Here is a 22959-nt window from a genome sequence, read left to right on the forward strand (position 1 = left end):
ACTCGGCCTCCGGGCCGGGGCGGGCTTCGCCCCCGGTACCTCCAGCCGCTTCTATTTACGCGCGCCGCGTTCCAACATATTCACCCCGGCCAAGAGGCCTATTCCCCGGCCCGCACCCCGCCATTGAGACTGCACGGGAATTATTATTTTTTTTATCTCTCAACCTGTCCAAGAGGCCTGCTGCCCGCCGCACTCGCCGCCGGGCCGGCCCGCACCCCGCCATTGAGACTGAACGGGGATTATTATTTTTTTTAACTCGGCCTCCGGGCCGGGGCGGGCTTCGCCCCCGGTACCTCCAGCCGCTTCTATTTACGCGCGCCGCGTTCCAACATATTCACCCCGGCCAAGAGGCCTATTCCCCGGCCCGCACCCCGCCATTGAGACTGCAAGGGAATTATTATTTTTTTATCTCTCAACCTGTCCAAGAGGCCTGCTGCCCGCCGCAATTGCCGCCGGGCCGGCCCGCACCCTGCCATTGAGACTGAACGGGAATTATTATTTTTTTATCTCTCAACCTGTCCAAGAGGCCTGCTGCCCGCCGCAATCGCCGCCGGGCCGGCCCGCACCCCGCCATTGAGACTGAACGGGGATTATTATTTTTTTTAACTCGGCCTCCGGGCCGGGGCGGGCTTCGCCCCCGGTACCTCCAGCCGCTTCTATTTACGCGCGCCGCGTTCCAACATATTCACCCCGGCCAAGAGGCCTATTCCCCGGCCCGCACCCCGCCATTGAGACTGCACGGGAATTATTATTTTTTTATCTCTCAACCTGTCCAAGAGGCCTGCTGCCCGCCGCACTCGCCGCCGGGCCGGCCCGCACCCCGCCATTGAGACTGAACGGGGATTATTATTTTTTTTAACTCGGCCTCCGGGCCGGGGCGGGCTTCGCCCCCGGTACCTCCAGCCGCTTCTATTTACGCGCGCCGCGTTCCAACATATTCACCCCGGCCAAGAGGCCTATTCCCCGGCCCGCACCCCGCCATTGAGACTGCAAGGGAATTATTATTTTTTTATCTCTCAACCTGTCCAAGAGGCCTGCTGCCCGCCGCAATTGCCGCCGGGCCGGCCCGCACCCTGCCATTGAGACTGAACGGGGATTATTTATTTTTTTAACTTGGCCGCCGGGCCAGGGCGGGCATCGCCCCCGGTACCTCCAGCCGCTACTATTTCCGCGGGCCGTGTTCCAACACTATTCACCCCGGCCAAGAGGCCTATTCTCCGGCCCGCACCCCGCCATTGAGACTGCACGGGAATTATTATTTTTTTATCTCTCAACCTGTCCAAGAGGCCTGCTGCCCGCCGCACTCGCTGCCGGGCCGGCCCGCACCCCGCCATTGAGACTGAACGGGGATTATTATTTTTTTTAACTCGGCCTCCGGGCCGGGGCGGGCTTCGCCCCCGGTACCTCCAGCCGCTTCTATTTACGCGCGCCGCGTTCCAACATATTCACCCCGGCCAAGAGGCCTATTCCCCGGCCCGCACCCCGCCATTGAGACTGCAAGGGAATTATTATTTTTTTATCTCTCAACCTGTCCAAGAGGCCTGCTGCCCGCCGCAATTGCCGCCGGGCCGGCCCGCACCCTGCCATTGAGACTGAACGGGGATTATTTATTTTTTTAACTTGGCCGCCGGGCCAGGGCGGGCATCGCCCCCGGTACCTCCAGCCGGTACTATTTCCGCGGGCTGTGTTCCAACACTATTCACCCCGGCCAAGAGGCCTATTCCCCGGCCCGCACCCCGCCATTGAGACTGCACGGGAATTATTATTTTTTTATCTCTCAACCTGTCCAAGAGGCCTGCTGCCCGCCGCACTCGCTGCCGGGCCGGCCCGCACCCCGCCATTGAGACTGCACGGGAATTATTATTTTTTTATCTCTCAACCTGTCCAAGAGGCCTGCTGCCCGCCGCACTCGCTGCCGGGCCGGCCCGCACCCCGCCATTGAGACTGAACGGGGATTATTATTTTTTTTAACTCGGCCTCCGGGCCGGGGCGGGCTTCGCCCCCGGTACCTCCAGCCGCTTCTATTTACGCGCGCCGCGTTCCAACATATTCACCCCGGCCAAGAGGCCTATTCCCCGGCCCGCACCCCGCCATTGAGACTGCATGGGAATTATTATTTTTTTTAACTCGGCCTCCGGGCCGGGGCGGGCTTCGCCCCCGGTACCTCCAGCCGCTTCTATTTACGCGCGCCGCGTTCCAACATATTCACCCCGGCCAAGAGGCCTATTCCCCGGCCCGCACCCCGCCATTGAGACTGCAAGGGAATTATTATTTTTTTATCTCTCAACCTGTCCAAGAGGCCTGCTGCCCGCCGCAATTGCCGCCGGGCCGGCCCGCACCCTGCCATTGAGACTGAACGGGGATTATTTATTTTTTTAACTTGGCCGCCGGGCCAGGGCGGGCATCGCCCCCGGTACCTCCAGCCGCTACTATTTCCGCGGGCCGTGTTCCAACACTATTCACCCCGGCCAAGAGGCCTATTCCCCGGCCCGCACCCCGCCATTGAGACTGCACGGGAATTATTATTTTTTTATCTCTCAACCTGTCCAAGAGGCCTGCTGCCCGCCGCACTCGCTGCCGGGCCGGCCCGCACCCCGCCATTGAGACTGAACGGGGATTATTATTTTTTTTAACTCGGCCTCCGGGCCGGGGCGGGCTTCGCCCCCGGTACCTCCAGCCGCTTCTATTTACGCGCGCCGCGTTCCAACATATTCACCCCGGCCAAGAGGCCTATTCCCCGGCCCGCACCCCGCCATTGAGACTGCAAGGGAATTATTATTTTTTTATCTCTCAACCTGTCCAAGAGGCCTGCTGCCCGCCGCAATTGCCGCCGGGCCGGCCCGCACCCTGCCATTGAGACTGAACGGGGATTATTTATTTTTTTAACTTGGCCGCCGGGCCAGGGCGGGCATCGCCCCCGGTACCTCCAGCCGGTACTATTTCCGCGGGCTGTGTTCCAACACTATTCACCCCGGCCAAGAGGCCTATTCCCCGGCCCGCACCCCGCCATTGAGACTGCACGGGAATTATTATTTTTTTATCTCTCAACCTGTCCAAGAGGCCTGCTGCCCGCCGCACTCGCTGCCGGGCCGGCCCGCACCCCGCCATTGAGACTGAACGGGGATTATTATTTTTTTTAACTCGGCCTCCGGGCCGGGGCGGGCTTCGCCCCCGGTACCTCCAGCCGCTTCTATTTACGCGCGCCGCGTTCCAACATATTCACCCCGGCCAAGAGGCCTATTCCCCGGCCCGCACCCCGCCATTGAGACTGCATGGGAATTATTATTTTTTTTAACTCGGCCTCCGGGCCGGGGCGGGCTTCGCCCCCGGTACCTCCAGCCGCTTCTATTTACGCGCGCCGCGTTCCAACATATTCACCCCGGCCAAGAGGCCTATTCCCCGGCCCGCACCCCGCCATTGAGACTGCAAGGGAATTATTATTTTTTTATCTCTCAACCTGTCCAAGAGGCCTGCTGCCCGCCGCAATTGCCGCCGGGCCGGCCCGCACCCTGCCATTGAGACTGAACGGGGATTATTTATTTTTTTAACTTGGCCGCCGGGCCAGGGCGGGCATCGCCCCCGGTACCTCCAGCCGCTACTATTTCCGCGGGCCGTGTTCCAACACTATTCACCCCGGCCAAGAGGCCTATTCCCCGGCCCGCACCCCGCCATTGAGACTGCACGGGAATTATTATTTTTTTATCTCTCAACCTGTCCAAGAGGCCTGCTGCCCGCCGCACTCGCTGCCGGGCCGGCCCGCACCCCGCCATTGAGACTGAACGGGGATTATTATTTTTTTTAACTCGGCCTCCGGGCCGGGGCGGGCTTCGCCCCCGGTACCTCCAGCCGCTTCTATTTACGCGCGCCGCGTTCCAACATATTCACCCCGGCCAAGAGGCCTATTCCCCGGCCCGCACCCCGCCATTGAGACTGCAAGGGAATTATTATTTTTTTATCTCTCAACCTGTCCAAGAGGCCTGCTGCCCGCCGCAATCGCCGCCGGGCCGGCCCGCACCCCGCCATTGAGACTGAACGGGGATTATTATTTTTTTTAACTCGGCCTCCGGGCCGGGGCGGGCTTCGCCCCCGGTACCTCCAGCCGCTTCTATTTACGCGCGCCGCGTTCCAACATATTCACCCCGGCCAAGAGGCCTATTCCCCGGCCCGCACCCCGCCATTGAGACTGCATGGGAATTATTATTTTTTTATCTCTCAACCTGTCCAAGAGGCCTGCTGCCCGCCGCAATCGCCGCCGGGCTGGCCCGCACCCTGCCATTGAGACTGAACGGGATTATTTATTTTTTTAACTTGGCCGCCGGGCCGGGGCGGGCATCGCCCCCGGTACCTCCAGCCGCTTCTATTTACGCGCGCCGCGTTCCAACATATTCACCCCGGCCAAGAGGCCTATTCCCCGGCCCGCACCCCGCCATTGAGACTGCACGGGAATTATTATTTTTTTATCTCTCAACCTGTCCAAGAGGCCTGCTGCCCGCCGCACTCGCCGCCGGGCCGGCCCGCACCCCGCCATTGAGACTGAACGGGGATTATTATTTTTTTTAACTCGGCCTCCGGGCCGGGGCGGGCTTCGCCCCCGGTACCTCCAGCCGCTTCTATTTACGCGCGCCGCGTTCCAACATATTCACCCCGGCCAAGAGGCCTATTCCCCGGCCCGCACCCCGCCATTGAGACTGCAAGGGAATTATTATTTTTTTTATCTCTCAACCTGTCCAAGAGGCCTGCTGCCCGCCGCAATTGCCGCCGGGCCGGCCCGCACCCTGCCATTGAGACTGAACGGGGATTATTTATTTTTTTAACTTGGCCGCCGGGCCAGGGCGGGCATCGCCCCCGGTACCTCCAGCCGCTACTATTTCCGCGGGCCGTGTTCCAACACTATTCACCCCGGCCAAGAGGCCTATTCCCCGGCCCGCACCCCGCCATTGAGACTGCACGGGAATTATTATTTTTTTATCTCTCAACCTGTCCACGAGGCCTGCTGCCCGCCGCAATTGCCGCCGGGCCGGCCCGCACCCTGCCATTGAGACTGAACGGGAATTATTATTTTTTTATCTCTCAACCTGTCCAAGAGGCCTGCTGCCCGCTGCAATCGCCGCCGGGCCGGCCCGCACCCCGCCATTGAGACTGAACGGGGATTATTATTTTTTTTAACTCGGCCTCCGGGCCGGGGCGGGCTTCGCCCCCGGTACCTCCAGCCGCTTCTATTTACGCGCGCCGCGTTCCAACATATTCACCCCGGCCAAGAGGCCTATTCCCCGGCCCGCACCCCGCCATTGAGACTGCACGGGAATTATTATTTTTTTATCTCTCAACCTGTCCAAGAGGCCTGCTGCCCGCCGCACTCGCCGCCGGGCCGGCCCGCACCCCGCCATTGAGACTGAACGGGGATTATTATTTTTTTTAACTCGGCCTCCGGGCCGGGGCGGGCTTCGCCCCCGGTACCTCCAGCCGCTTCTATTTACGCGCGCCGTGTTCCAACATATTCACCCCGGCCAAGAGGCCTCTTCCCCGGCCACACTCGTCCGCCGGGCCGGCCCGCACCCCGCCATTGAGACTGCACGGGAATTATTATTTTTTTATCTCTCAACCTGTCCAAGAGGCCTGCTGCCCGCCGCACTCGCCGCCGGGCCGGCCCGCACCCCGCCATTGAGACTGAACGGGGATTATTATTTTTTTTAACTCGGCCTCCGGGCCGGGGCGGGCTTCGCCCCCGGTACCTCCAGCCGCTTCTATTTACGCGCGCCGCGTTCCAACATATTCACCCCGGCCAAGAGGCCTCTTCCCCGGCCACACTCGTCCGCCAGGCCGGCCCGCACCCCGCCGTTGAGACTGCACGGGAATTATTATTTTTTTATCTCTCAACCTGTCCAAGAGGCCTGCTGCCCGCCGCACTCGCCGCCGGGCCGGACCGCACCCCGCCATTGAGACTGAACGGGATTATTATTTTTTTTAACTCGGCCTCCGGGCCGGGGCGGGCTTCGCCCCCGGTACCTCCAGCCGCTTCTATTTACGCGCGCCGCGTTCCAACATATTCACCCCGGCCAAGAGGCCTATTCCCCGGCCCGCACCCCGCCATTGAGACTGCACGGGAATTATTATTTTTTTATCTCTCAACCTGTCCAAGAGGCCTGCTGCCCGCCGCACTCGCCGCCGGGCCGGCCCGCACACCGCCATTGAGACTGAACGGGGATTATTATTTTTTTTAACTCGGCCTCCGGGCCGGGGCGTGCTTCGCCCCCGGTACCTCCAACCGCTTCTATTTACGCGCGCCGCGTTCCAACATATTCACCCCGGCCAAGAGGCCTATTCCCCGGCCCGCACCCCGCCATTGAGACTGCATGGGAATTATTATTTTTTTATCTCTCAACCTGTCCAAGAGGCCTGCTGCCCGCCGCAATCGCCGCCGGGCCGGCCCGCACCCTGCCATTGAGACTGAACGGGATTATTTATTTTTTTAACTTGGCCGCCGGGCCGGGGCGGGCATCGCCCCCGGTACCTCCAGCCGCTACTATTTCCGCGGGCCGTGTTCCAACACTATTCACCCCGGCCAAGAGGCCTATTCCCCGGCCCGCACCCCGCCATTGAGACTGCACGGGAATTATTATTTTTTTATCTCTCAACCTGTCCAAGAGGCCTGCTGCCCGCCGCACTAGCCGCCCGGCCGGCCCGCACCCCGCCATTGAGACTGAACGGGGATTATTATTTTTTTTAACTCGGCCTCCGGGCCGGGGCGGGCTTCGCCCCCGGTACCTCCAGCCGCTTCTATTTACGCGCGCCGCGTTCCAACATATTCACCCCGGCCAAGAGGCCTATTCCCCGGCCCGCACCCCGCCATTGAGACTGCACGGGAATTATTATTTTTTTATCTCTCAACCTGTCCAAGAGGCCTGCTGCCCGCCGCACTCGCCGCCGGGCCGGCCCGCACCCCGCCATTGAGACTGAACGGGGATTATTATTTTTTTTAACTCGGCCTCCGGGCCGGGGCGGGCTTCGCCCCCGGTACCTCCAGCCGCTTCTATTTACGCGCGCCGCGTTCCAACATATTCACCCCGGCCAAGAGGCCTATTCCCCGGCCCGCACCCCGCCATTGAGACTGCAAGGGAATTATTATTTTTTTATCTCTCAACCTGTCCAAGAGGCCTGCTGCCCGCCGCAATTGCCGCCGGGCCGGCCCGCACCCTGCCATTGAGACTGAACGGGATTATTTATTTTTTTAACTTGGCCGCCGGGCCGGGGCGGGCATCGCCCCCGGTACCTCCAGCCGCTACTATTTCCGCGGGCCGTGTTCCAACACTATTCACCCCGGCCAAGAGGCCTATTCCCCGGCCCGCACCCCGCCATTGAGACTGCACGGGAATTATTATTTTTTTATCTCTCAACCTGTCCAAGAGGCCTGCTGCCCGCCGCACTCGCCGCCGGGCCGGCCCGCACCCCGCCATTGAGACTGAACGGGATTATTATTTTTTTTAACTCGGCCTCCGGGCCGGGGCGGGCTTCGCCCCCGGTACCTCCAGCCGCTTCTATTTACGCGCGCCGCGTTCCAACATATTCACCCCGGCCAAGAGGCCTATTCCCCGGCCCGCACCCCGCCATTGAGACTGCATGGGAATTATTATTTTTTTATCTCTCAACCTGTCCAAGAGGCCTGCTGCCCGCCGCAATCGCCGCCGGGCCGGCCCGCACCCTGCCATTGAGACTGAACGGGATTATTTATTTTTTTAACTTGGCCGCCGGGCCGGGGCGGGCATCGCCCCCGGTACCTCCAGCCGCTACTATTTCCGCGGGCCGTGTTCCAACACTATTCACCCCGGCCAAGAGGCCTATTCCCCGGCCCGCACCCCGCCATTGAGACTGCACGGGAATTATTATTTTTTTATCTCTCAACCTGTCCAAGAGGCCTGCTGCCCGCCGCACTCGCCGCCGGGCCGGCCCGCACCCCGCCATTGAGACTGAACGGGGATTATTATTTTTTTTAACTCGGCCTCCGGGCCGGGGCGGGCTTCGCCCCCGGTACCTCCAGCCGCTTCTATTTACGCGCGCCGCGTTCCAACATATTCACCCCGGCCAAGAGGCCTATTCCCCGGCCCGCACCCCGCCATTGAGACTGCACGGGAATTATTATTTTTTTATCTCTCAACCTGTCCAAGAGGCCTGCTGCCCGCCGCACTCGCCGCCGGGCCGGCCCGCACCCCGCCATTGAGACTGAACGGGGATTATTATTTTTTTTAACTCGGCCTCCGGGCCGGGGCGGGCTTCGCCCCCGGTACCTCCAGCCGCTTCTATTTACGCGCGCCGCGTTCCAACATATTCACCCCGGCCAAGAGGCCTATTCCCCGGCCCGCACCCCGCCATTGAGACTGCAAGGGAATTATTATTTTTTTATCTCTCAACCTGTCCAAGAGGCCTGCTGCCCGCCGCAATTGCCGCCGGGCCGGCCCGCACCCTGCCATTGAGACTGAACGGGAATTATTATTTTTTTATCTCTCAACCTGTCCAAGAGGCCTGCTGCCCGCCGCAATCGCCGCCGGGCCGGCCCGCACCCTGCCATTGAGACTGAACGGGGATTATTTATTTTTTTAACTTGGCCGCCGGGCCAGGGCGGGCATCGCCCCCGGTACCTCCAGCCGCTACTATTTCCGCAGGCCGTGTTCCAACACTATTCACCCCGGCCAAGAGGCCTATTCCCCGGCCCGCACCCCGCCATTGAGACTGCACGGGAATTATTATTTTTTTATCTCTCAACCTGTCCAAGAGGCCTGCTGCCCGCCGCACTCGCTGCCGGGCCGGCCCGCACCCCGCCATTGAGACTGAACGGGGATTATTATTTTTTTTAACTCGGCCTCCGGGCCGGGGCGGGCTTCGCCCCCGGTACCTCCAGCCGCTTCTATTTACGCGCGCCGCGTTCCAACATATTCACCCCGGCCAAGAGGCCTATTCCCCGGCCCGCACCCCGCCATTGAGACTGCAAGGGAATTATTATTTTTTTATCTCTCAACCTGTCCAAGAGGCCTGCTGCCCGCCGCAATTGCCGCCGGGCCGGCCCGCACCCTGCCATTGAGACTGAACGGGAATTATTATTTTTTTATCTCTCAACCTGTCCAAGAGGCCTGCTGCCCGCCGCAATCGCCGCCGGGCCGGCCCGCACCCCGCCATTGAGACTGAACGGGGATTATTATTTTTTTTAACTCGGCCTCCGGGCCGGGGCGGGCTTCGCCCCCGGTACCTCCAGCCGCTTCTATTTACGCGCGCCGCGTTCCAACATATTCACCCCGGCCAAGAGGCCTATTCCCCGGCCCGCACCCCGCCATTGAGACTGCACGGGAATTATTATTTTTTTATCTCTCAACCTGTCCAAGAGGCCTGCTGCCCCCCGCCGTCGCCGCCGGGCCGGCCCGCACCCCGCCATTGAGACTGAACGGGGATTATTATTTTTTTTAACTCGGCCTCCGGGCCGGGGCGGGCTTCGCCCCCGGTACCTCCAGCCGCTTATATTTACGCGCGCCGCGTTCCAACATATTCACCCCGGCCAAGAGGCCTATTCCCCGGCCCGCACCCCGCCATTGAGACTGCAAGGGAATTATTATTTTTTTATCTCTCAACCTGTCCAAGAGGCCTGCTGCCCGCCGCAATTGCCGCCGGGCCGGCCCGCACCCTGCCATTGAGACTGAACGGGGATTATTTATTTTTTTAACTTGGCCGCCGGGCCAGGGCGGGCATCGCCCCCGGTACCTCCAGCCGCTTCTATTTACGCGCGCCGCGTTCCAACATATTCACCCCGGCCAAGAGGCCTATTCCCCGGCCCGCACCCCGCCATTGAGACTGCACGGGAATTATTATTTTTTTATCTCTCAACCTGTCCAAGAGGCCTGCTGCCCGCCGCACTCGCCGCCGGGCCGGCCCGCACACCGCCATTGAGACTGAACGGGGATTATTATTTTTTTTAACTCGGCCTCCGGGCCGGGGCGGGCTTCGCCCCCGGTACCTCCAGCCGCTTCTATTTACGCGCGCCGCGTTCCAACATATTCACCCCGGCAAAGAGGCCTATTCCCCGGCCCGCACCCCGCCATTGAGACTGCAAGGGAATTATTATTTTTTTATCTCTCAACCTGTCCAAGAGGCCTGCTGCCCGCTGCAATTGCCGCCGGGCCGGCCCGCACCCTGCCATTGAGACTGAACGGGAATTATTATTTTTTTATCTCTCAACCTGTCCAAGAGGCCTGCTGCCCGCCGCAATCGCCGCCGGGCCGGCCCGCACCCCGCCATTGAGACTGAACGGGGATTATTATTTTTTTTAACTCGGCCTCCGGGCCGGGGCGGGCTTCGCCCCCGGTACCTCCAGCCGCTTCTATTTACGCGCGCCGCGTTCCAACATATTCACCCCGGCCAAGAGGCCTATTCCCCGGCCCGCACCCCGCCATTGAGACTGCACGGGAATTATTATTTTTTTATCTCTCAACCTGTCCAAGAGGCCTGCTGCCCGCCGCACTCGCCGCCGGGCCGGCCCGCACCCCGCCATTGAGACTGAACGGGGATTATTATTTTTTTTAACTCGGCCTCCGGGCCGGGGCGGGCTTCGCCCCCGGTACCTCCAGCCGCTTCTATTTACGCGCGCCGCGTTCCAACATATTCACCCCGGCCAAGAGGCCTATTCCCCGGCCCGCACCCCGCCATTGAGACTGCAAGGGAATTATTATTTTTTTATCTCTCAACCTGTCCAAGAGGCCTGCTGCCCGCCGCAATTGCCGCCGGGCCGGCCCGCACCCTGCCATTGAGACTGAACGGGGATTATTTATTTTTTTAACTTGGCCGCCGGGCCAGGGCGGGCATCGCCCCCGGTACCTCCAGCCGCTACTATTTCCGCGGGCCGTGTTCCAACACTATTCACCCCGGCCAAGAGGCCTATTCCCCGGCCCGCACCCCGCCATTGAGACTGCACGGGAATTATTATTTTTTTATCTCTCAACCTGTCCAAGAGGCCTGCTGCCCGCCGCACTCGCCGCCGGGCCGGCCCGCACCCCGCCATTGAGACTGAACGGGGATTATTATTTTTTTTAACTCGGCCTCCGGGCCGGGGCGGGCTTCGCCCCCGGTACCTCCAGCCGCTTCTATTTACGCGCGCCGCGTTCCAACATATTCACCCCGGCCAAGAGGCCTATTCCCCGGCCCGCACCCCGCCATTGAGACTGCACGGGAATTATTATTTTTTTTATCTCTCAACCTGTCCAAGAGGCCTGCTGCCCGCCGCACTCGCCGCCGGGCCGGCCCGCACCCCGCCATTGAGACTGAACGGGGATTATTATTTTTTTTAACTCGGCCTCCGGGCCGGGGCGGGCTTCGCCCCCGGTACCTCCAGCCGCTTCTATTTACGCGCGCCGCGTTCCAACATATTCACCCCGGCCAAGAGGCCTATTCCCCGGCCCGCACCCCGCCATTGAGACTGCAAGGGAATTATTATTTTTTTATCTCTCAACCTGTCCAAGAGGCCTGCTGCCCGCCGCAATTGCCGCCGGGCCGGCCCGCACCCTGCCATTGAGACTGAACGGGAATTATTATTTTTTTATCTCTCAACCTGTCCAAGAGGCCTGCTGCCCGCCGCAATCGCCGCCGGGCCGGCCCGCACCCCGCCATTGAGACTGAACGGGGATTATTATTTTTTTTAACTCGGCCTCCGGGCCGGGGCGGGCTTCGCCCCCGGTACCTCCAGCCGCTTCTATTTACGCGCGCTGCGTTCCAACATATTCACCCCGGCCAAGAGGCCTATTCCCCGGCCCGCACCCCGCCATTGAGACTGCACGGGAATTATTATTTTTTTATCTCTCAACCTGTCCAAGAGGCCTGCTGCCCCCCGCCGTCGCCGCCGGGCCGGCCCGCACCCCGCCATTGAGACTGAACGGGGATTATTATTTTTTTTAACTCGGCCTCCGGGCCGGGGCGGGCTTCGCCCCCGGTACCTCCAGCCGCTTCTATTTACGCGCGCCGCGTTCCAACATATTCACCCCGGCCAAGAGGCCTATTCCCCGGCCCGCACCCCGCCATTGAGACTGCAAGGGAATTATTATTTTTTTATCTCTCAACCTGTCCAAGAGGCCTGCTGCCCGCCGCAATTGCCGCCAGGCCGGCCCGCACCCTGCCATTGAGACTGAACGGGGATTATTTATTTTTTTAACTTGGCCGCCGGGCCAGGGCGGGCATCGCCCCCGGTACCTCCAGCCGCTACTATTTCCGCGGGCCGTGTTCCAACACTATTCACCCCGGCCAAGAGGCCTATTCCCCGGCCCGCACCCCGCCATTGAGACTGCACGGGAATTATTATTTTTTTATCTCTCAACCTGTCCAAGAGGCCTGCTGCCCGCCGCACTCGCTGCCGGGCCGGCCCGCACCCCGCCATTGAGACTGCACGGGAATTATTATTTTTTTATCTCTCAACCTGTCCAAGAGGCCTGCTGCCCGCCGCACTCGCTGCCGGGCCGGCCCGCACCCCGCCATTGAGACTGAACGGGGATTATTATTTTTTTTAACTCGGCCTCCGGGCCGGGGCGGGCTTCGCCCCCGGTACCTCCAGCCGCTTCTATTTACGCGCGCCGCGTTCCAACATATTCACCCCGGCCAAGAGGCCTATTCCCCGGCCCGCACCCCGCCATTGAGACTGCATGGGAATTATTATTTTTTTTAACTCGGCCTCCGGGCCGGGGCGGGCTTCGCCCCCGGTACCTCCAGCCGCTACTATTTCCGCGGGCCGTGTTCCAACACTATTCACCCCGGCCAAGAGGCCTATTCCCCGGCCCGCACCCCGCCATTGAGACTGCACGGGAATTATTATTTTTTTATCTCTCAACCTGTCCAAGAGGCCTGCTGCCCGCCGCACTCGCCGCCGGGCCGGCCCGCACCCCGCCATTGAGACTGAACGGGGATTATTATTTTTTTTAACTCGGCCTCCGGGCCGGGGCGGGCTTCGCCCCCGGTACCTCCAGCCGCTTCTATTTACGCGCGCCGCGTTCCAACATATTCACCCCGGCCAAGAGGCCTATTCCCCGGCCCGCACCCCGCCATTGAGACTGCACGGGAATTATTATTTTTTTATCTCTCAACCTGTCCAAGAGGCCTGCTGCCCGCCGCACTCGCCGCCGGGCCGGCCCGCACCCCGCCATTGAGACTGAACGGGGATTATTATTTTTTTTAACTCGGCCTCCGGGCCGGGGCGGGCTTCGCCCCCGGTACCTCCAGCCGCTTCTATTTACGCGCGCCGCGTTCCAACATATTCACCCCGGCCAAGAGGCCTATTCCCCGGCCCGCACCCCGCCATTGAGACTGCAAGGGAATTATTATTTTTTTATCTCTCAACCTTTCCAAGAGGCCTGCTGCCCGCCGCAATTGCCGCCGGGCCGGCCCGCACCCTGCCATTGAGACTGAACGGGAATTATTATTTTTTTATCTCTCAACCTGTCCAAGAGGCCTGCTGCCCGCCGCAATCGCCGCCGGGCCGGCCCGCACCCTGCCATTGAGACTGAACGGAGATTATTTATTTTTTTAACTTGGCCGCCGGGCCAGGGCGGGCATCGCCCCCGGTACCTCCAGCCGCTACTATTTCCGCGGGCCGTGTTCCAACACTATTCACCCCGGCCAAGAGGCCTATTCCCCGGCCCGCACCCCGCCATTGAGACTGCACGGGAATTATTATTTTTTTATCTCTCAACCTGTCCAAGAGGCCTGCTGCCCGCCGCACTCGCTGCCGGGCCGGCCCGCACCCCGCCATTGAGACTGAACGGGGATTATTATTTTTTTTAACTCGGCCTCCGGGCCGGGGCGGGCTTCGCCCCCGGTACCTCCAGCCGCTTCTATTTAGCGCGCCGCGTTCCAACATATTCACCCCGGCCAAGAGGCCTATTCCCCGGCCCGCACCCCGCCATTGAGACTGCATGGGAATTATTATTTTTTTATCTCTCAACCTGTCCAAGAGGCCTGCTGCCCGCCGCACTCGCCGCCGGGCCGGCCCGCACCCCGCCATTGAGACTGAACGGGGATTATTATTTTTTTTAACTCGGCCTCCGGGCCGGGGCAGGCTTCGACCCCGGTACCTCCAGCCGCTTCTATTTACGCGCGCCGCGTTCCAACATATTCACCCCGGCCAAGAGGCCTCTTCCCCGGCCACACTCGTCCGCCGGGCCGGCCCGCACCCCGCCATTGAGACTACACGGGAATTATTTTTTTTTTTATCTCTCAACCTGTCCAAGAGGCCTGCTGCCCGCCGCAATCGCCGCCGGGCCGGCCCGCACCCTGCCATTGAGACTGAACGGGGATTATTTATTTTTTTAACTTGGCCGCCGGGCCGGGGCGGGCATCGCCCCCGGTACCTCCAGCCGCTTCTATTTACGCGCGCCGCGTTCCAACATATTCACCCCGGCCAAGAGGCCTCTTCCCCGGCCACACTCGTCCGCCGGGCCGGCCCGCACCCCGCCATTGAGACTGCACGGGAATTATTATTTTTTTATCTCTCAACCTGTCCAAGAGGCCTGCTGCCCGCCGCACTCGCCGCCGGGCCGGCCCGCACCCCGCCATTGAGACTGAACGGGGATTATTATTTTTTTTAACTCGGCCTCCGGGCCGGGGCGGGCTTCGCCCCCGGTACCTCCAGCCGCTTCTATTTACGCGCGCCGCATTCCAACATATTCACCCCGGCAAAGAGGCCTCTTCCCCGGCCACACTCGTCCGCCGGGCCGGCCCGCACCCCGCCATTGAGACTGCACGGGAATTATTATTTTTTTATCTCTCAACCTGTCCAAGAGGCCTGCTGCCCGCCGCAATCGCCGCCGGGCCGGCCCGCACCCTGCCATTGAGACTGAACGGGGATTATTTATTTTTTTAACTTGGCCGCCGGCCCGGGACGGGCATCGCCCCCGGTACCTCCAGCCGCTACTATTTCCGCGGGCCGTGTTCCAACACTATTCACCCCGGCCAAGAGGCCTAGTCCCCGGCCCGCACCCCGCCATTGAAACTGCATGGGAATTATTATTTTTTTATCTCTCAACCTGTCCAAGAGGCCTGCTGCCCGCCGCACTCGCCGCCGGGCCGGCCTGCACCCCGCCATTGAGACTGAACGGGGATTATTTTTTTTTTTAACTCGGCCTCCGGGCCGGGGCGGGCTTCGCCCCCGGTACCTCCAGCCGCTTCTATTTACGCGCGCCGCGTTCCAACATATTCACCCCGGCCAAGAGGCCTATTCCCCGGCACGCACCCCGCCATTGAGACTGCATGGGAATTACTATTTTTTTATCTCTCAACCTGTCCAAGAGGCCTGCTGCCCGCCGCAATTGCCGCCGGGCCGGCCCGCACCCTGCCATTGAGACTGAACGGGAATTATTATTTTTTTATCTCTCAACCTGTCCAAGAGGCCTGCTGCCCGCCGCACTCGCCGCCGGGCCGGCCCGCACCCTGCCATTGAGATTGAACGGGGATTATTTATTTTTTTAACTTGGCCGCCGGGCCGGGGCGGGCATCGCCCCCGGTACCTCCAGCCGCTACTATTTCCGCGGGCCGTGTTCCAACACTATTCACCCCGGCCAAGAGGCCTATTCCCCGGCCCGCACCCCGCCATTGAGACTGCATGGGAATTATTATTTTTTTATCTCTCAACCTGTCCAAGAGGCCTGCTGCCCGCCGCAATCGCCGCCGGGCCGGCCCGCACCCTGCCATTGAGACTGAACGGGATTTTTTTTTTTTTTAACTTGGCCGCCGGGCCGGGGCGGGCATCGCCCCCGGTACCTCCAGCCGCTACTATTTCCGCGGGCCGTGTTCCAACACTATTCACCCCGGCCAAGAGGCCTATTCCCCGGCCCGCACCCCGCCATTGAAACTGCATGGGAATTATTATTTTTTTATCTCTCAACCTGTCCAAGAGGCCTGCTGCCCGCCGCACTCGCCGCCGGGCCGGCCCGCACCCCGCCATTGAGACTGAACGGGGATTATTTTTTTTTTTAACTCGGCCTCCGGGCCGGGGCGGGCTTCGCCCCCGGTACCTCCAGCCGCTTCTATTTACGCGCGCCGCGTTCCAACATATTCACCCCGGCCAAGAGGCCTATTCCCCGGCCCGCACCCCGCCATTGAGACTGCATGGGAATTATTATTTTTTTATCTCTCAACCTGTCCAAGAGGCCTGCTGCCCGCCGCAATTGCCGCCGGGCCGGCCCGCACCCTGCCATTGAGACTGAACGGGAATTATTATTTTTTTATCTCTCAACCTGTCCAAGAGGCCTGCTGCCCGCCGCACTCGCCGCCGGGCCGGCCCGCACCCTGCCATTGAGACTGAACGGGGATTATTTATTTTTTTAAATTGGCCGCCGGGCCGGGGCGGGCATCGCCCCCGGTACCTCCAGCCGCTACTATTTCCGCGGGCCGTGTTCCAACACTATTCACCCCGGCCAAGAGGCCTATTCCCCGGCCCGCACCCCGCCATTGAGACTGCATGGGAATTATTATTTTTTTATCTCTCAACCTGTCCAAGAGGCCTGCTGCCCGCCGCAATCGCCGCCGGGCCGGCCCGCACCCTGCCATTGAGACTGAACGGGATTATTTATTTTTTTAAGTTGGCCGCCGGGCCGGGGCGGGCATCGCCCCCGGTACCTCCAGCCGATACTATTTCCGCGGGCCGTGTTCCAACACTATTCACCCCGGCCAAGAGGCCTATTCCCCGGCCCGCACCCCGCCATTGAGACTGCACGGGAATTATTATTTTTTTATCTCTCAACCTGTCCAAGAGGCCTGCTGCCCGCCGCACTCGCCGCCGGGCCGGCCCGCACCCCGCCATTGAGACTGTACGGGGATTATTATTTTTTTTAACTCGGCCGCCGGGCCGGGGCGGGCTTCGCCCCCGGTACCTCCAGCCGCTTCTATTTACGCGCGCCGCGTTCCAACATATTCACCCCGGCCAAGAGGCCTCTTCCCCGGCCACACTCGTCCGCCGGGCCGGCCCGCACCCCGCCATTGAGACTGCACGGGAATTATTATTTTTTTATCTCTCAACCTGTCCAAGAGGCCTGCTGCCCGCCGCACTCGCCGCCGGGCCGGCCCGCACCCCGCCATTGAGACTGAACGGGGATTATTATTTTTTTTAACTCGGCCTCCGGGCCGGGGCGGGCTTCGCCCCCGGTACCTCCAGCCGCTTCTATTTACGCGCGCCGCATTCCAACATATTCACCCCGGCAAAGAGGCCTCTTCCCCGGCCACACTCGTCCGCCGGGCCGGCCCGCACCCCGCCATTGAGACTGCACGGGAATTATTATTTTTTTATCTCTCAACCTGTCCAAGAGGCCTGCTGCCCGCCGCAATCGCCGCCGGGCCGGCCCGCACCCTGCCATTGAGACTGAACGGGGATTATTTATTTTTTTAACTTGGCCGCCGGCCCGGGACGGGCATCGCCCCCGGTACCTCCAGCCGCTACTATTTCCGCGGGCCGTGTTCCAACACTATTCACCCCGGCCAAGAGGCCTAGTCCCCGGCCCGCACCCCGCCATTGAAACTGCATGGGAATTATTATTTTTTTATCTCTCAACCTGTCCAAGAGGCCTGCTGCCCGCCGCACTCGCCGCCGGGCCGGCCTGCACCCCGCCATTGAGACTGAACGGGGATTATTTTTTTTTTTAACTCGGCCTCCGGGCCGGGGCGGGCTTCGCCCCCGGTACCTCCAGCCGCTTCTATTTACGCGCGCCGCGTTCCAACATATTCACCCCGGCCAAGAGGCCTATTCCCCGGCACGCACCCCGCCATTGAGACTGCATGGGAATTACTATTTTTTTATCTCTCAACCTGTCCAAGAGGCCTGCTGCCCGCCGCAATTGCCGCCGGGCCGGCCCGCACCCTGCCATTGAGACTGAACGGGAATTATTATTTTTTTATCTCTCAACCTGTCCAAGAGGCCTGCTGCCCGCCGCACTCGCCGCCGGGCCGGCCCGCACCCTGCCATTGAGATTGAACGGGGATTATTTATTTTTTTAACTTGGCCGCCGGGCCGGGGCGGGCATCGCCCCCGGTACCTCCAGCCGCTACTATTTCCGCGGGCCGTGTTCCAACACTATTCACCCCGGCCAAGAGGCCTATTCCCCGGCCCGCACCCCGCCATTGAGACTGCATGGGAATTATTATTTTTTTATCTCTCAACCTGTCCAAGAGGCCTGCTGCCCGCCGCAATCGCCGCCGGGCCGGCCCGCACCCTGCCATTGAGACTGAACGGGATTTTTTTTTTTTTTAACTTGGCCGCCGGGCCGGGGCGGGCATCGCCCCCGGTACCTCCAGCCGCTACTATTTCCGCGGGCCGTGTTCCAACACTATTCACCCCGGCCAAGAGGCCTATTCCCCGGCCCGCACCCCGCCATTGAAACTGCATGGGAATTATTATTTTTTTATCTCTCAACCTGTCCAAGAGGCCTGCTGCCCGCCGCACTCGCCGCCGGGCCGGCCCGCACCCCGCCATTGAGACTGAACGGGGATTATTTTTTTTTTTAACTCGGCCTCCGGGCCGGGGCGGGCTTCGCCCCCGGTACCTCCAGCCGCTTCTATTTACGCGCGCCGCGTTCCAACATATTCACCCCGGCCAAGAGGCCTATTCCCCGGCCCGCACCCCGCCATTGAGACTGCATGGGAATTATTATTTTTTTATCTCTCAACCTGTCCAAGAGGCCTGCTGCCCGCCGCAATTGCCGCCGGGCCGGCCCGCACCCTGCCATTGAGACTGAACGGGAATTATTATTTTTTTATCTCTCAACCTGTCCAAGAGGCCTGCTGCCCGCCGCACTCGCCGCCGGGCCGGCCCGCACCCTGCCATTGAGACTGAACGGGGATTATTTATTTTTTTAAATTGGCCGCCGGGCCGGGGCGGGCATCGCCCCCGGTACCTCCAGCCGCTACTATTTCCGCGGGCCGTGTTCCAACACTATTCACCCCGGCCAAGAGGCCTATTCCCCGGCCCGCACCCCGCCATTGAGACTGCATGGGAATTATTATTTTTTTATCTCTCAACCTGTCCAAGAGGCCTGCTGCCCGCCGCAATCGCCGCCGGGCCGGCCCGCACCCTGCCATTGAGACTGAACGGGATTATTTATTTTTTTAAGTTGGCCGCCGGGCCGGGGCGGGCATCGCCCCCGGTACCTCCAGCCGATACTATTTCCGCGGGCCGTGTTCCAACACTATTCACCCCGGCCAAGAGGCCTATTCCCCGGCCCGCACCCCGCCATTGAGACTGCACGGGAATTATTATTTTTTTATCTCTCAACCTGTCCAAGAGGCCTGCTGCCCGCCGCACTCGCCGCCGGGCCGGCCCGCACCCCGCCATTGAGACTGAACGGGGATTATTATTTTTTTTAACTCGGCCTCCGGGCCGGGGCGGGCTTCGCCCCCGGTACCTCCAGCCGCTTCTATTTACGCGCGCCGCGTTCCAACATATTCACCCCGGCCAAGAGGCCTATTCCCCGGCCCGCACCCCGCCATTGAGACTGCATGGGAATTATTATTTTTTTATCTCTCAACCTGTCCAAGAGGCCTGCTGCCCGCCGCAATCGCCGCCGGGCCGGCCCGCACCCTGCCATTGAGACTGAACGGGATTATTTATTTTTTTAACTTGGCCGCCGGGCCGGGGCGGGCATCGCCCCCGGTACCTCCAGCCGCTACTATTTCTGCGGGCCGTGTTCCAACACTATTCACCCCGGCCAAGAGGCCTATTCCCCGGCCCGCACCCCGCCATTGAGACTGCACGGGAATTATTATTTTTTTATCTCTCAACCTGTCCAAGAGGCCTGCTGCCCGCCGCACTCGCCGCCTGGCAGGCCCGCACCCCGCCATTGAGACTGAACGGGGATTATTATTTTTTTTAACTCGGCCTCCGGGCCGGGGCGGGCTTCGCCCCCGGTACCTCCAGCCGCTTCTATTTACGCGCGCCGCGTTCCAACATATTCACCCCGGCCAAGAGGCCTATTCCCCGGCCCGCACCCCGCCATTGAGACTGCACGGGAATTATTATTTTTTTATCTCTCAACCTGTCCAAGAGGCCTGCTGCCCGCCGCACTCGCCGCCGGGCCGGCCCGCACACCGCCATTGAGACTGAACGGGGATTATTATTTTTTTTAACTCGGCCTCCGGGCCGGGGCGGGCTTCGCCCCCGGTACCTCCAGCCGCTTCTATTTACGCGCGCCGCGTTCCAACATATTCACCCCGGCCAAGAGGCCTATTCCCCGGCCCGCACCCCGCCATTGAGACTGCAAGGGAATTATTATTTTTTTATCTCTCAACCTGTCCAAGAGGCCTGCTGCCCGCTGCAATTGCCGCCGGGCCGGCCCGCACCCTGCCATTGAGACTGAACGGGAATTATTATTTTTTTATCTCTCAACCTGTCCAAGAGGCCTGCTGCCCGCCGCAATCGCCGCCGGGCCGGCCCGCACCCCGCCATTGAGACTGAACGGGGATTATTATTTTTTTTAACTCGGCCTCCGGGCCGGGGCGGGCTTCGCCCCCGGTACCTCCAGCCGCTTCTATTTACGCGCGCCGCGTTCCAACATATTCACCCCGGCCAAGAGGCCTATTCCCCGGCCCGCACCCCGCCATTGAGACTGCACGGGAATTATTATTTTTTTATCTCTCAACCTGTCCAAGAGGCCTGCTGCCCGCCGCACTCGCCGCCGGGCCGGCCCGCACCCCGCCATTGAGACTGAACGGGGATTATTATTTTTTTTAACTCGGCCTCCGGGCCGGGGCGGGCTTCGCCCCCGGTACCTCCAGCCGCTTCTATTTACGCGCGCCGCGTTCCAACATATTCACCCCGGCCAAGAGGCCTATTCCCCGGCCCGCACCCCGCCATTGAGACTGCATGGGAATTATTATTTTTTTATCTCTCAACCTGTCCAAGAGGCCTGCTGCCAGCCGCAATTGCCGCCGGGCCGGCCCGCACCCTGCCATTGAGACTGAACGGGAATTATTATTTTTTTATCTCTCAACCTGTCCAAGAGGCCTGCTGCCCGCCGCACTCGCCGCCGGGCCGGCCCGCACCCTGCCATTGAGACTGAACGGGGATTATTTATTTTTTTAACTTGGCCGCCGGGCCGGGGCGGGCATCGCCCCCGGTACCTCCAGCCGCTACTATTTCCGCGGGCCGTGTTCCAACACTATTCACCCCGGCCAAGAGGCCTATTCCCCGGCCCGCACCCCGCCATTGAGACTGCATGGGAATTATTATTTTTTTATCTCTCAACCTGTCCAAGAGGCCTGCTGCCCGCCGCAATCGCCGCCGGGCCGGCCCGCACCCTGCCATTGAGACTGAACGGGATTATTTATTTTTTTAACTTGGCCGCCGGGCCGGGGCGGGCATCGCCCCCGGTACCTCCAGCCGCTACTATTTCCGCGGGCCGTGTTCCAACACTATTCACCCCGGCCAAGAGGCCTATTCCCCGGCCCGCACCCCGCCATTGAGACTGCATGGGAATTATTATTTTTTTATCTCTCAACCTGTCCAAGAGGCCTGCTGCCCGCCGCAATCGCCGCCGGGCCGGCCCGCACCCTGCCATTGAGACTGAACGGGATTATTTATTTTTTTAACTTGGCCGCCGGGCCGGGGCGGGCATCGCCCCCGGTACCTCCAGCCGCTACTATTTCCGCGGGCCGTGTTCCAACACTATTCACCCCGGCCAAGAGGCCTATTCCCCGGCCCGCACCCCGCCATTGAGACTGAACGGGAATTATTATTTTTTTATCTCTCAACCTGTCCAAGAGGCCTGCTGCCCGCCGCAATCGCCGCCGGGCCGGCCCGCACCCCGCCATTGAGACTGAACGGGGATTATTATTTTTTTTAACTCGGCCTCCGGGCCGGGGCGGGCTTCGCCCCCGGTACCTCCAGCCGCTTCTATTTACGCGCGCCGCGTTCCAACATATTCACCCCGGCCAAGAGGCCTATTCCCCGGCCCGCACCCCGCCATTGAGACTGCACGGGAATTATTATTTTTTTATCTCTCAACCTGTCCAAGAGGCCTGCTGCCCGCCGCACTCGCCGCCGGGCCGGCCCGCACCCCGCCATTGAGACTGAACGGGGATTATTATTTTTTTTAACTCGGCCTCCGGGCCGGGGCGGGCTTCGCCCCTGGTACCTCCAGCCGCTTCTATTTACGCGCGCCGCGTTCCAACATATTCACCCCGGCCAAGAGGCCTATTCCCCGGCCCGCACCCCGCCATTGAGACTGCAAGGGAATTATTATTTTTTTATCTCTCAACCTGTCCAAGAGGCCTGCTGCCCGCCGCAATTGCCGCCGGGCCGGCCCGCACCCTGCCATTGAGACTGAACGGGGATTATTTATTTTTTTAACTTGGCCGCCGGGCCAGGGCGGGCATCGCCCCCGGTACCTCCAGCCGCTACTATTTCCGCGGGCCGTGTTCCAACACTATTCACCCCGGCCAAGAGGCCTATTCCCCGGCCCGCACCCCGCCATTGAGACTGCACGGGAATTATTATTTTTTTATCTCTCAACCTGTCCAAGAGGCCTGCTGCCCGCCGCACTCGCCGCCGGGCCGGCCCGCACCCCGCCATTGAGACTGAACGGGGATTATTATTTTTTTTAACTCGGCCTCCGGGCCGGGGCGGGCTTCGCCCCCGGTACCTCCAGCCGCTTCTATTTACGCGCGCCGCGTTCCAACATATTCACCCCGGCCAAGAGGCCTATTCCCCGGCCCGCACCCCGCCATTGAGACTGCACGGGAATTATTATTTTTTTTATCTCTCAACCTGTCCAAGAGGCCTGCTGCCCGCCGCACTCGCCGCCGGGCCGGCCCGCACCCCGCCATTGAGACTGAACGGGGATTATTATTTTTTTTAACTCGGCCTCCGGGCCGGGGCGGGCTTCGCCCCCGGTACCTCCAGCCGCTTCTATTTACGCGCGCCGCGTTCCAACATATTCACCCCGGCCAAGAGGCCTATTC

This window comes from Hippocampus zosterae, chromosome 5 (assembly GCF_025434085.1).
Source record: "Hippocampus zosterae strain Florida chromosome 5, ASM2543408v3, whole genome shotgun sequence".
Taxonomy (NCBI): domain Eukaryota; kingdom Metazoa; phylum Chordata; class Actinopteri; order Syngnathiformes; family Syngnathidae; genus Hippocampus; species Hippocampus zosterae.